The sequence below is a fragment of the Marmota flaviventris genome, chromosome X (assembly GCF_047511675.1).
Source record: "Marmota flaviventris isolate mMarFla1 chromosome X, mMarFla1.hap1, whole genome shotgun sequence".
Lineage (NCBI taxonomy): Eukaryota > Metazoa > Chordata > Mammalia > Rodentia > Sciuridae > Marmota > Marmota flaviventris.
Genome location: NC_092518.1, coordinates 118,903,116 through 118,913,419, shown reverse-complemented (window position 1 = coordinate 118,913,419; position 10,304 = coordinate 118,903,116). Strand labels below are relative to the sequence as shown.

Here is a 10,304-nt window from a genome sequence, read left to right as displayed (position 1 = left end):
GGAGGGAAGGAGGGAGCAAAGAAGGGAGGGAGGGAGGGAAGGAGGGAGCAAAGAAGGAAGGAAGGAAGGGAGGGAGGGAGGGAGGGAGGGAGGAAGGAAGGAAGGAAGGAAGGAAGGAAGGAAGGAAGGAAGGAAGGAAGGAAAAATACATGTTTAACATACGATCTATTTGACAATACTTCCAGTGGACAATAGCTCCAAAACTACTCTAATGGAACTATTAGATGCTCTGAACAATATGAGAAAGAAAAAGGAAAAGAAAAAATGTTTTTTCATATGGAACACCAGTGTATTCAACTTTAATATTTTTAAAAGAGATGTGCCTCCCTGGCTCTAATTGCTTTAAATTAAATACTTTTATCTTTTCAGGGAACTTTGACTTTGAATAAATATTTGCCAACCTGTTTTCTTCCATATTATCAGTATTTTGTGTCATACAAAATGAGACCAGACAATGAGATTTTTACATTTATATATAATTAAAATTTATATAATCAGGAGCATACACATATATCTCTATTGATGTTGATACAGATATTCAAAAGCAAGGATGATATGCCTGGAAGCCTTTGGGGGAAACTCTTTAATCCACTTTCACCACATTGAAGACTGTAGTCATAAACAAGAAGCAGGGGGAAATCCAACTGTCCCTGAAATAAAATGAAAAAGATCTTTGTTAACCAGACATCATAGCAAATCAAAGTAGCTTTCTCAAGAACACCAAGGACATGAGTTTTGAGGTGGGCTACAGAATCTCCAAATCTCAAGACCTGTACATTGTCAAATGAAAATCACCAGGCTCTCTTGCTGAGCAAACAGGATGAGCAGCAGAGCCTGAGCAGTCACCTGCTAATGGGTGTGAGAATCCATCTGATTGAATTTTTCAGGTCTCTAACCAAAGTCAAAAAAATAAAAAAATGAGCAGTTTAAGTTCTCCATTTCAAAGACATCCAAAACTAATTTCTGATACAATAAACTTCTTACAACGTGCTTCAGTTTAGAAAATGTAAGAAACAATTATCATTACATGTAGCAAAGAGAAAATAATCTATTTATATGCCCAGATCATATATTAGCATTCAAAATCAAGTTTTTATATTATTAAACTTGAAAAATATCCCATGGGAATTTATCATAAAGAAACAACATCACAGAATAAAAACTTGCCTACAAAAATATGATCATAATACTATGGTTTACAACACTGAATAATTAATTACAAACAAACCAAATACTCCCAAAGTAGATGAATATCTAAATTCAGCCCTAAGTGCTCAACAAAATTAATATAGTCATAAAAATGTAAAGACTGTTTAGCAGTGTGTGGAAATCTTTATAATGTGGTATTAGGTAAAGAAAGCCAGCCCTTAAACAACTCCCAGGCATCATACCAATGTGAATATTACATAAGCATAAACATATGGAATAGACAGAGCAGAGCATGGACAAAAGAAGATACTTTTCTTTAATACATTATTTCATTGATGTTTATATTCCAAGAAAAACTTTCAACTGGTATTATCTTTAATGACTTAATTAAAGAAAATTCTAATAGGATTTCCAGATTCTATAGTCTAATGGGGGTATTCAAGACAACTCATCTAGGAAAACATTTTCCTCAAAAACAAGATCATGGGAAGTTTGAAGCAGGTTTTGGTACATTTTTCTTTGACAGCTGACAAACTTAAAATAAGTTCCAATGCAATATATCATCATACTACCTGCTTCTACTCCTCAAGGCTCCTTATGAAGACCCAGTATAAACTGGGTGCGCTGGTGCATGCCTGAAATCCCAGCAGCTTAGGAGACTGAGGTAAGAGAATCACGAGTTCAAAGCCAGCCCCAGCAAAAGTGAGGCCCTAAGCAACTCAGTGAGACCCTGTTTCTAAATAAATTTAAAAAAAAAAAAAAAGGCTGGGGATGTTGCTCAGTGCTTAAGTACCCCTGAGTTCAATGCCTGGTATACCTCCCCAAACAAAAAAAGTCAGTATAGTATAGTGATTAAGATGATGGACATAGAATGACAAAATACTGCAGTGTCTAACATGGAGTAAGTGACAATCTTGCCAAGCCTCTGTTTTCTCAGTAGAAAAATGGGATGATAGTAGCTGTTCTTACTCCAGGCTTACTTCTTTCTTTCTTTCTTTCTTCAAAAAAAGCCATTTTTATTAAACAGACAGATTTTCTAAAGAATGGATGTATATTGAACAAAAATGTTAGCAATATTAAGCCCTAACACTTTTTGAATATTACATATGCCAAGCCCTGTATAGGAGCATTGGAGGCATCATCACATGGAATCTATGCAAAACCCCATTGAGGTGAGGGCTGTTACTAACGCCATTTGGCAGATAAAAACTGAAGTGTGGAGGAACACATAACTTGCCTGAGGTCATACAGCAAGAAACTAGAACTCATGATCACTATATTCTATAGAATTTTCAGTAGAGGTACAAGCAGATTGTATTAGATTTTTCAGCCCCACTCTTTTTTTTTAAACTGGGTGTTTGTTTTTTTTTTATTAGTTGCTCAAGACAATACAATGATCTTGATATATCATACATTTGATTCAAATGCTGTATGAATTCTCATTTTTCCACGTGTACAGATTGCAGAATCACATTGGTTATACATCCATGTGTATACATACAGCAATCCTAGTGTCAGTTGTATTCTGCTGCCCTCCCTATCCCCCCTCCCCTCCCATCACCTCTCTCTCTACCCAATCTACTGTGACACATTTCTCTCTCTTTTTTTTCTTCCCCCTCACACCATCATATATGTAATTTTGTATAACGATGAGGGTCTCCTTCCATCTTCCGTGCAATTCCCCTTCTCCCTCCCATTCCCTCCCACCTGTCTTCCCTGTTTAGTGGTAATCTTCTTCTCATGCTCTTCCTCCTTACTCTGTTTTGAGTCGCCCCTCATATCAAAGAAAACATTTGGCATTTGTTTTTTTAGGGATTGGCTAACTTCACTTAGCATAATCTGCTCTAATGCCATCCATGTCCCTGCAAATGCCATGATTTTGTTATTTTTTAGTGCTGAGTAATATTCCATTGTGTATAAATGCCACATTTTTTTATCCATTCATCTATTGAAGGGCATCTAGGTTGGTTCCACATTCTAGCTATTGTGAATTGTGCTGCTATGAACATTGATGTAGCTGTGTCCCTGTAGTATGCTCTTTTTAGGTCTTTTGGGTATAGTCCAAGAAGGGGAATAGCTGGGTCAAATGGTGGTTCCATTCCCAGCTTTCCAAGGAATCTCCTTACTTTCCAAATTGGCTGCACCAATTTGCAGTCCCACCAGCAATGTACAAGTAAGTGTATGTTTTCCCCCACATTCTCGCCAGCCCACTCTTAAAAACACTACGAAAGAAGTGGTAGGAACAGCCATTGCCAATGCTCTCCTCAAATGGGTTCAACTCCTAGATTGACTGGTCTTGAACCAAAACAGTCTTGATTTCCCCATTTACTCAGTGGAAAAAATCTAGGCTTCTTTTTCAAAATCTAGTGATTTCAAAGATTTAGGAGATGTCAGCTGTAGCTAACATGTGTCTGATTCTAAATCAGCTGTGATTCCAATTTGCTGCCTATATTTCCTATAAGTCACTGAAATGTCTATAAATTCTCAACTTTTTGATGCTCTCCCTACAACACATAATTGTCTCATATCTGAAACATAAACCCCATCAATTTCACATTGTTGTAATAGTCAGCTGCGTTAAAGAATCTGGACTTTGGAGTTAGCTGTATCCTCCAGCTATAGGATATAAAGTAAGCTACCTACCTCCTCCATTCCTCATCTGTGAAAAGTAATTGTACTGTCACCCAATTAAGGTTTTTCCTGAGAAAAAGATAAGGATATCAGAATCCCTGTCAGAACAGGCACTCAAGAAATGATAGCTATCATATATGTTCTGATCTGGGGCTTGAAATATGTAATTACATGGGCTGTATCCAACTTGTATAATAGTCCTCAACATTGATTGCACATTGGAATCAACTGGAGATATTTAACCAATACTATTGCCTGGATCACAAGCCCAGAAATTCTGATTTCATTTAGTATCAAGATTTTGAAAACCTCTCCAGGTGATCCTAACATGCATCCAGGAGTCAGAACATCTGGACTAATATGCCCTTTCTTCTTTTTCCTTTCTTTCCTTTTTCTCTTCCTACCTTTCCTTGTAAACAAACATAGGTAAGTATGAAGAGAGGTGGGTAAAATTACACTTCAAAGGCCAAATGAATCATACAAATTAAAAGCAACTTAAAGAATTTAGAAAAATTAAATAATTTTCCACAGCCCAATTGCTTATGTTACAATTCAAGAGTAGATAAAAGAAGACGGGACAAGAGAAGGAAGAATTATCACCCTGAGGTCTTTGCTTACTTTTGCCCCAAGTCAGAGAAAGCTCTAAACTGATACTAGAAATGCCCTAGCTGCTTTTTCAGTTCATAACTTTTTATCATGAGGTCAGGTGATACATATCCAAAACACAACTCAACCACAGGATTGAATGAGGCAATTCAAGACCAACAGAGAAGCTCATTTCAATCTATATCTTCCCTTTTCTACCTGTAATTTTATGATTAAATAAATTCCCAATCTGATCCTAGGACTAGCATCCAATACATATTTCTTCTAAGGTTTCCCAATGTGGTCATACATGTACAATAAAAAATAATGAAAAGAGGGCTGGGTATCTAGCTCAGTTGGTAGAGTGCTTGCCTCACATGCACAAGGCCCTGGGTTCAATCCCAGCACCATACACACACTCACAAAAACCTAATAATAATGAAAAGAAACTAGCTAAATAAACCATTTTGCAAGTCTACCACTTTCTATTCAATATATACAAACCTTTAAAGAGTCTTCCCACAGCCACAGTGGGCACTAAATTCCAAGACCTGGTAATTACAGAAATTTATGGCAGTGAATATGGCAGAAGGATTTTCCTAAAGTTGGAATTTCAACCATTGCACCAAATGATAAACAGAAGTTTGTTTAGAAAAGGGCCTTGCGGCCCTAACTTCCCACTGCCATATTTGATTCAGCATTCCTAAAGTACCTTCTCTGAGCCTGGCACTTAGCAGGTAGTATGAGAGATAGAAAAGAGGCCCTGATAGGGAATAATCTCAGTTGGTGGCTATACGACTTCATAACACTATTTATATAGAGATCACAACCAGAGACAGAGAAGTTACCTTAAATCCTATCCCTTTAGCACCCAAATCTTGTCAGTCACAAAAAATTGCAAATTCCAATTCCTTTTTAATTCATCTTCTCCATCTGTGTGTCTATCTCCATAGACACTGTATCTTCATCTCTAATCTGAAAAACCTCCAGCTTTCCTCTCAACTCCATCCTCCATTCTGTCAGAATGATTGTGATATTTCCAACACAAAAAAAAATTGGTTGTTATACCCTTACTTAAAAACCTTTAGTAGCTCCGCATAGCAAAACTACTCAAGCTGTGGAGTATTGGAAACTTCTTAAGCTGTTAAAAATACAAATCAGCAGGGATTCTGATTCAGGAGCTCAGGGAGGGCCCTGGGAACTGATTTATTGGTTTTAGTTCGTTTCAAGAAATTTCCACAAGTGAATCTGATGCACACCTAAATTTGAAAACAACAATTATAATTGATAAGAATTCCAACTCCTTAGTGTCAGTACACAAGGCCCTGCAGGATCTGGTTCTTGCCTGTTTTCCTAGGACTTGTTTCTGCCATTCTACAGCTTAAAATTTAAACTCTAACAACCCCAAATTTTCTGCAGATCTCCATATAATATTGTCTTCTTCAGTTATCTGCTCTGCCTTTTACTTTTAAGACAATCTCCTTTCAGGACTGGGGTGTAGCTCAGTGGTAAAGCACTTGCCTAGCATGTACAAGGCCCTTGGTTCCATTCTCAACATCATTCACACAAGAAAAGACTCAGTCTTCTCCCAAGACTCAAATTATCACTTTCTCCAGAAAAGGCTCCCCTTGATCCTCTTTTCCTCCCCATGATTGGGCTAGGTGCATTAACAAACCTGGGCTTACCTTTATCAGACTCCCCACCACACTGCAGGAAAATAATTTGTTTAGGAGTCTTCTTTCTCCAAACTACAGTACCCCCTTGAGGCAAGGGATTAAGCGATTCAGTTTTGTACCCCAGTGCTTAACATAAGTGCTGGACATATTGTAGGTGGACAACATAAGTTTGTTATATTGAGCTGTTTAAATTAACTGCATAATGACACAAGCTCCATGAGAATTGAGATTTTTATCCCTTTAAAATTTTCTTTACTTCCAAAGTCCCAGCCCCTAGGGCAGTGCCTGACAACTAGAAGATATTCAATATAGATTTATTGAATTAATGAATTATTGGCAGAAGTTTACAGAGGGCATCATAGAAAAGATGCTATAAATCTAGGTCCAGAAGCATTTTAGGATGGGAGAGAGCTACTTCATACAGAGGGAAAAGAAGGGAAGAGTACACATTAAGATTTAAATATTTTTTTAAAACCCTGATAGTTGTAAAACATTGTGAACCATGGCAGATGGGTTGGAGCATTAAGGATATGAGATAGAGAACTGAAGGAACATTAAAGAGAGCATATAGAAGAAAAGACTGCCAGTCACTGGGGGAAAGTTAAGAAGACTGGATTTGATATGGAGACAACTGGAAGCCCATGAAGATACATAAGCCAGAGAATAAGATGATCAAATTTGCATTTGAAGAAGGAGGAACAGAAGGAGGAGGAGGAGGAGAAGAAGGAGGAGGAAGAAAAGGAGGAGGAGGAGGAGAAGGAGGAGGAAGAAAAGGAGGAGGAAGAAAAGGAGGAGGAGGAAGAAGAAAGTTATTATATTGTTATTTACTACATACTTTCTATATGCCTGACTGTGGGTTGAATGCTTCATGTATGTGAGGACATTGAGTTGAATTTTATAAGGTATGTGCTATTATTTTTTTCTTATTCCACAAGGAAACAACAGGCTCAGAAAGATAAAGTGATTTGACTTAGACCATATGACCAATAAGCAGTACAGCTGGGACTCAAAGGCAGTTCTGCCCCTGGTTGTTCTAGAATGGAGCTGAGATGATCAGGAATCAAATTGTGCAGAAAAACTCAAAGAATAAATATCAGTTGGGCAAGAAAAGCTAGGAGCAGAGGTGGCAGAAACCAACCCAGGAATGAGATGCTAGCAAATGTGAAGCGAACAGTAAGATAATGCCAGAGAACAGCTTCTGCTTACCTCTGGGGAAACAGAACTCTTCCTTTCCTTTGAAAATTATGTGGTATGATACTCAAAAGCAGAAGAATACTGGCCAACATAAGGCCCAGAATTGGAATAGGTCTATAACTACTTGCCCTGAGAAAAATAATATGACCCAGACATTTTCCGTATCCTTTAGAATATAGACAACTGTGTCGTATTTGCCTACAGAATTCAGTACTTTCTTTGGTTCATAAATGTAAGCCAAAATAAAAATGATCTATAATTGAAGAAGTAATGGAATTATTTTAGAGGTTATATACCTCTAAAATATATTTGACCCTCTTGATCCTAGAATAATGTAGAAAAATGGAAAGACTCCCTCTATTTTTTTAAAGAAGTGTTGAGAGGTCATGAGAAAGACTTGAGATATTCTATTGTCATCATATATTTCTGAGGATGATATTGTATTGCTTCACATGTTCCAGTCTTAATTCCTCTAATTGAGAACAGTCTACCTGGCCAGGCATAGTGGTGCACACTTGTAATGCCAGCTACTTGAAAGGTCGAGGCAATAGGATGGCAACTTAGTTCAAGACTAGCCTGGGCAACTTAGTGAGACCCTATCTCAAAAAGAAAAACTTAAACACCTGAGGATTTAGCTCAGTGGTAGAGTTCCCCTGGATTCAATCCTCAGTAGTACAAAAGGAGGAGGGGGTGGGGAGAGTAGTCCACCTGGACAAATAGAGGACCACAGAATATATTCCATAGGCATCCTCTGGTTGTTGGTTTAGCTCCAGCTCAGAGAAAATGCCTTTCTTGGTGAGGATATAGAGTTATATTTGAGAGAATGAACTCTGGAGCCAAACTAACTTGGGTTTGAATGAATCATGGCACCATCACTTACTAGCTGAGTGACCTAGAACATCAACTCTCTGGGCCTCAGTTTCCTCATCCATGTAATAAAAGTAATGTGACCTACCCTTATATTAATTGTGATAATTAAATTAGATAAATATATGCAAATAGCTCACATATAGTCAACTCAATAAAAACCAAATAATATCATATTTTAATGTTTCCATATTCTCAATTAGTACATCGCCAGGCTCATAAAAGAAGCTTAATAAATGCTTGTTGGTTGGCTAATGATTAGCATTAATATATCTCTATCTCTTTTGGATCTGTCTTCTGAACTGAAAATTTTAATAAGGTAGAGCTAGCAACAACTTGGTATAATAAAACACAAAAGGCCCATTATTGCTAACATTTGTGTTAAGATAATTGGACATTTCCTTCAGTGTACTATATTTCATCTTGCTCTGTGTGAGAACAAGGATTCTTCACTTTAATTTAGTGATAAAATATTATGCAGCAGAGTCTCTCAAAATATATTGAACTTCATTAGCTTCTTTTAATGAATAAAAATATATTCAAAGCACAGACAGTGAGAAAGCCAACAGAAAAGTGCTCTACACTTGCCCAATACTTCTTCTGGGTATTAAAAGCTCTTTGTATCACATTGACTTTAATCACTGCCCAGTGATTGGTGGTTAAGAGTCTCAGTTTAGAAACACAATGTCTCAAAATGATCAAAATTGTATTTTGAAAATAGCATTACCTCCCAAGTAAATGTGAGGTTCAAAAATAGTACACTCTAGACCAGGGTTTCTTAACAGTGGCACTACTGAAGATTGGGACATATCATTCTTTATGTGGAAGCTGTTTAGTACACTGTAGAATTGTTTAACACTGTCCCTGACCTCTACTCACTAGATGTCATCGCATCTGCCAAGTCACAACATTCAAAAATATCTCCAGACATTTCTAAATGTTCCCTGGAGGGCAAATCATCCCTGGTCAAGAACCACTGCTCTAGAATAATAGACTACCGCTAAATGCAAACATTTCAAATTACTTGCCTAAAATATATATCATCATCATAAGATATTTAATTTACCACACAATAGCAATGTCAACAAAAGTTTATACTGCTATAAACTTCATCATTATAACACAAGACAGCATTGGGCTTTAAGACAAAGGAAACTCAACTGCTTATTGTAATTTTACATCTCTTACATCAAAATAGAAATATTATTTCAATTAGTTTTCTCAAGACCTTAATTTATTTGTTAATATCTAAAATAAAACATGATACAAATAAAAGAGCAATTATCAAACTAGTTCAATGAAAACCAGTTGGAATTTGGGTAAGTCCTCCAACCTTAACTGAACTTAATTTACCTCTAGAAGTACAAGGTTTCTCTTCTAGTACCCTTTCTTGGTAGGGGTTGTAGTTTCTGCTTCCTCTCCCTGTCACCTGAGTCCTATTTTGACTTGGCATTATACATCTGTAAGTGTGTTATCAAATGAAAATTGGATAGAGAAGCCACAGTGCACATCACTTCCCTTGGCTCCAAAAATGAGAGAAAGGAAACAATGGGGTGCCATTTTAGACACACTAGATGAAAAGAGAAAGAAAGAAAACTGCTATTTATTTTGGAAAATAATACTCAAAGCCAGCCAAGACCATGGTAAAACTGGTACACACTATTGATGGCTAGAAAGCATAAAGAGCCATAGAAGTATTAATGTTTTTTGATGGCCATCCTACTTCACAGACTATCTTAAGGAAATAATTCAAAATTGGCAATAAAAAATGGTTTAAAAGTGAAGGAGCAATTAGGAAATCTTCTCAATGGATTAAGCAGCTACAAGATGATAAATATGAAGGATATGTAGTAACATGGAAAATATTTACTACATAAACAAAGTGTCTTCCTACATTCATAGTGCTTCACAGTGACAGTTTCAAAGTCCTACATTTCTGCTGTGATGCCATAGATGAACTCAAGCACCAAAGAGGAGTGTGGTGGCCACAAGGAAAAGTGTTAGATTAGGTGAATGCATAATTATTCTCAATAAGTGTGAATCTATAAGTGTAAAACTCCTCAGCAATTTTTACATAGGTAGATATTGCTAATTTTAAAGGTGTCATTTTGTTTTAAAAAATCACTCAAAACATTTGTCTATGGGGGCTGGGGTTGTGGCTCAGTGGTAGAGCACTTGCTTAGCATTTGTGAGACCCTGGGT

At 36.9% G+C, this 10,304-nt stretch overlaps 1 long non-coding RNA gene across 1 annotated transcript in view; it reads right to left on the bottom strand.

Annotated features, from left to right (window-relative positions):
- Positions 1-503: 503 nt before the first annotated feature.
- The window catches only part of LOC114096651 (uncharacterized), a 48,560-nt gene continuing 38,759 nt past the window's right edge, over positions 504-10,304 (bottom strand). The window contains exon 4 of the long non-coding RNA XR_003583464.2: positions 504-650. This is a non-coding gene — a long non-coding RNA (uncharacterized lncRNA). The remainder of the gene's footprint in view (positions 651-10,304) is intronic.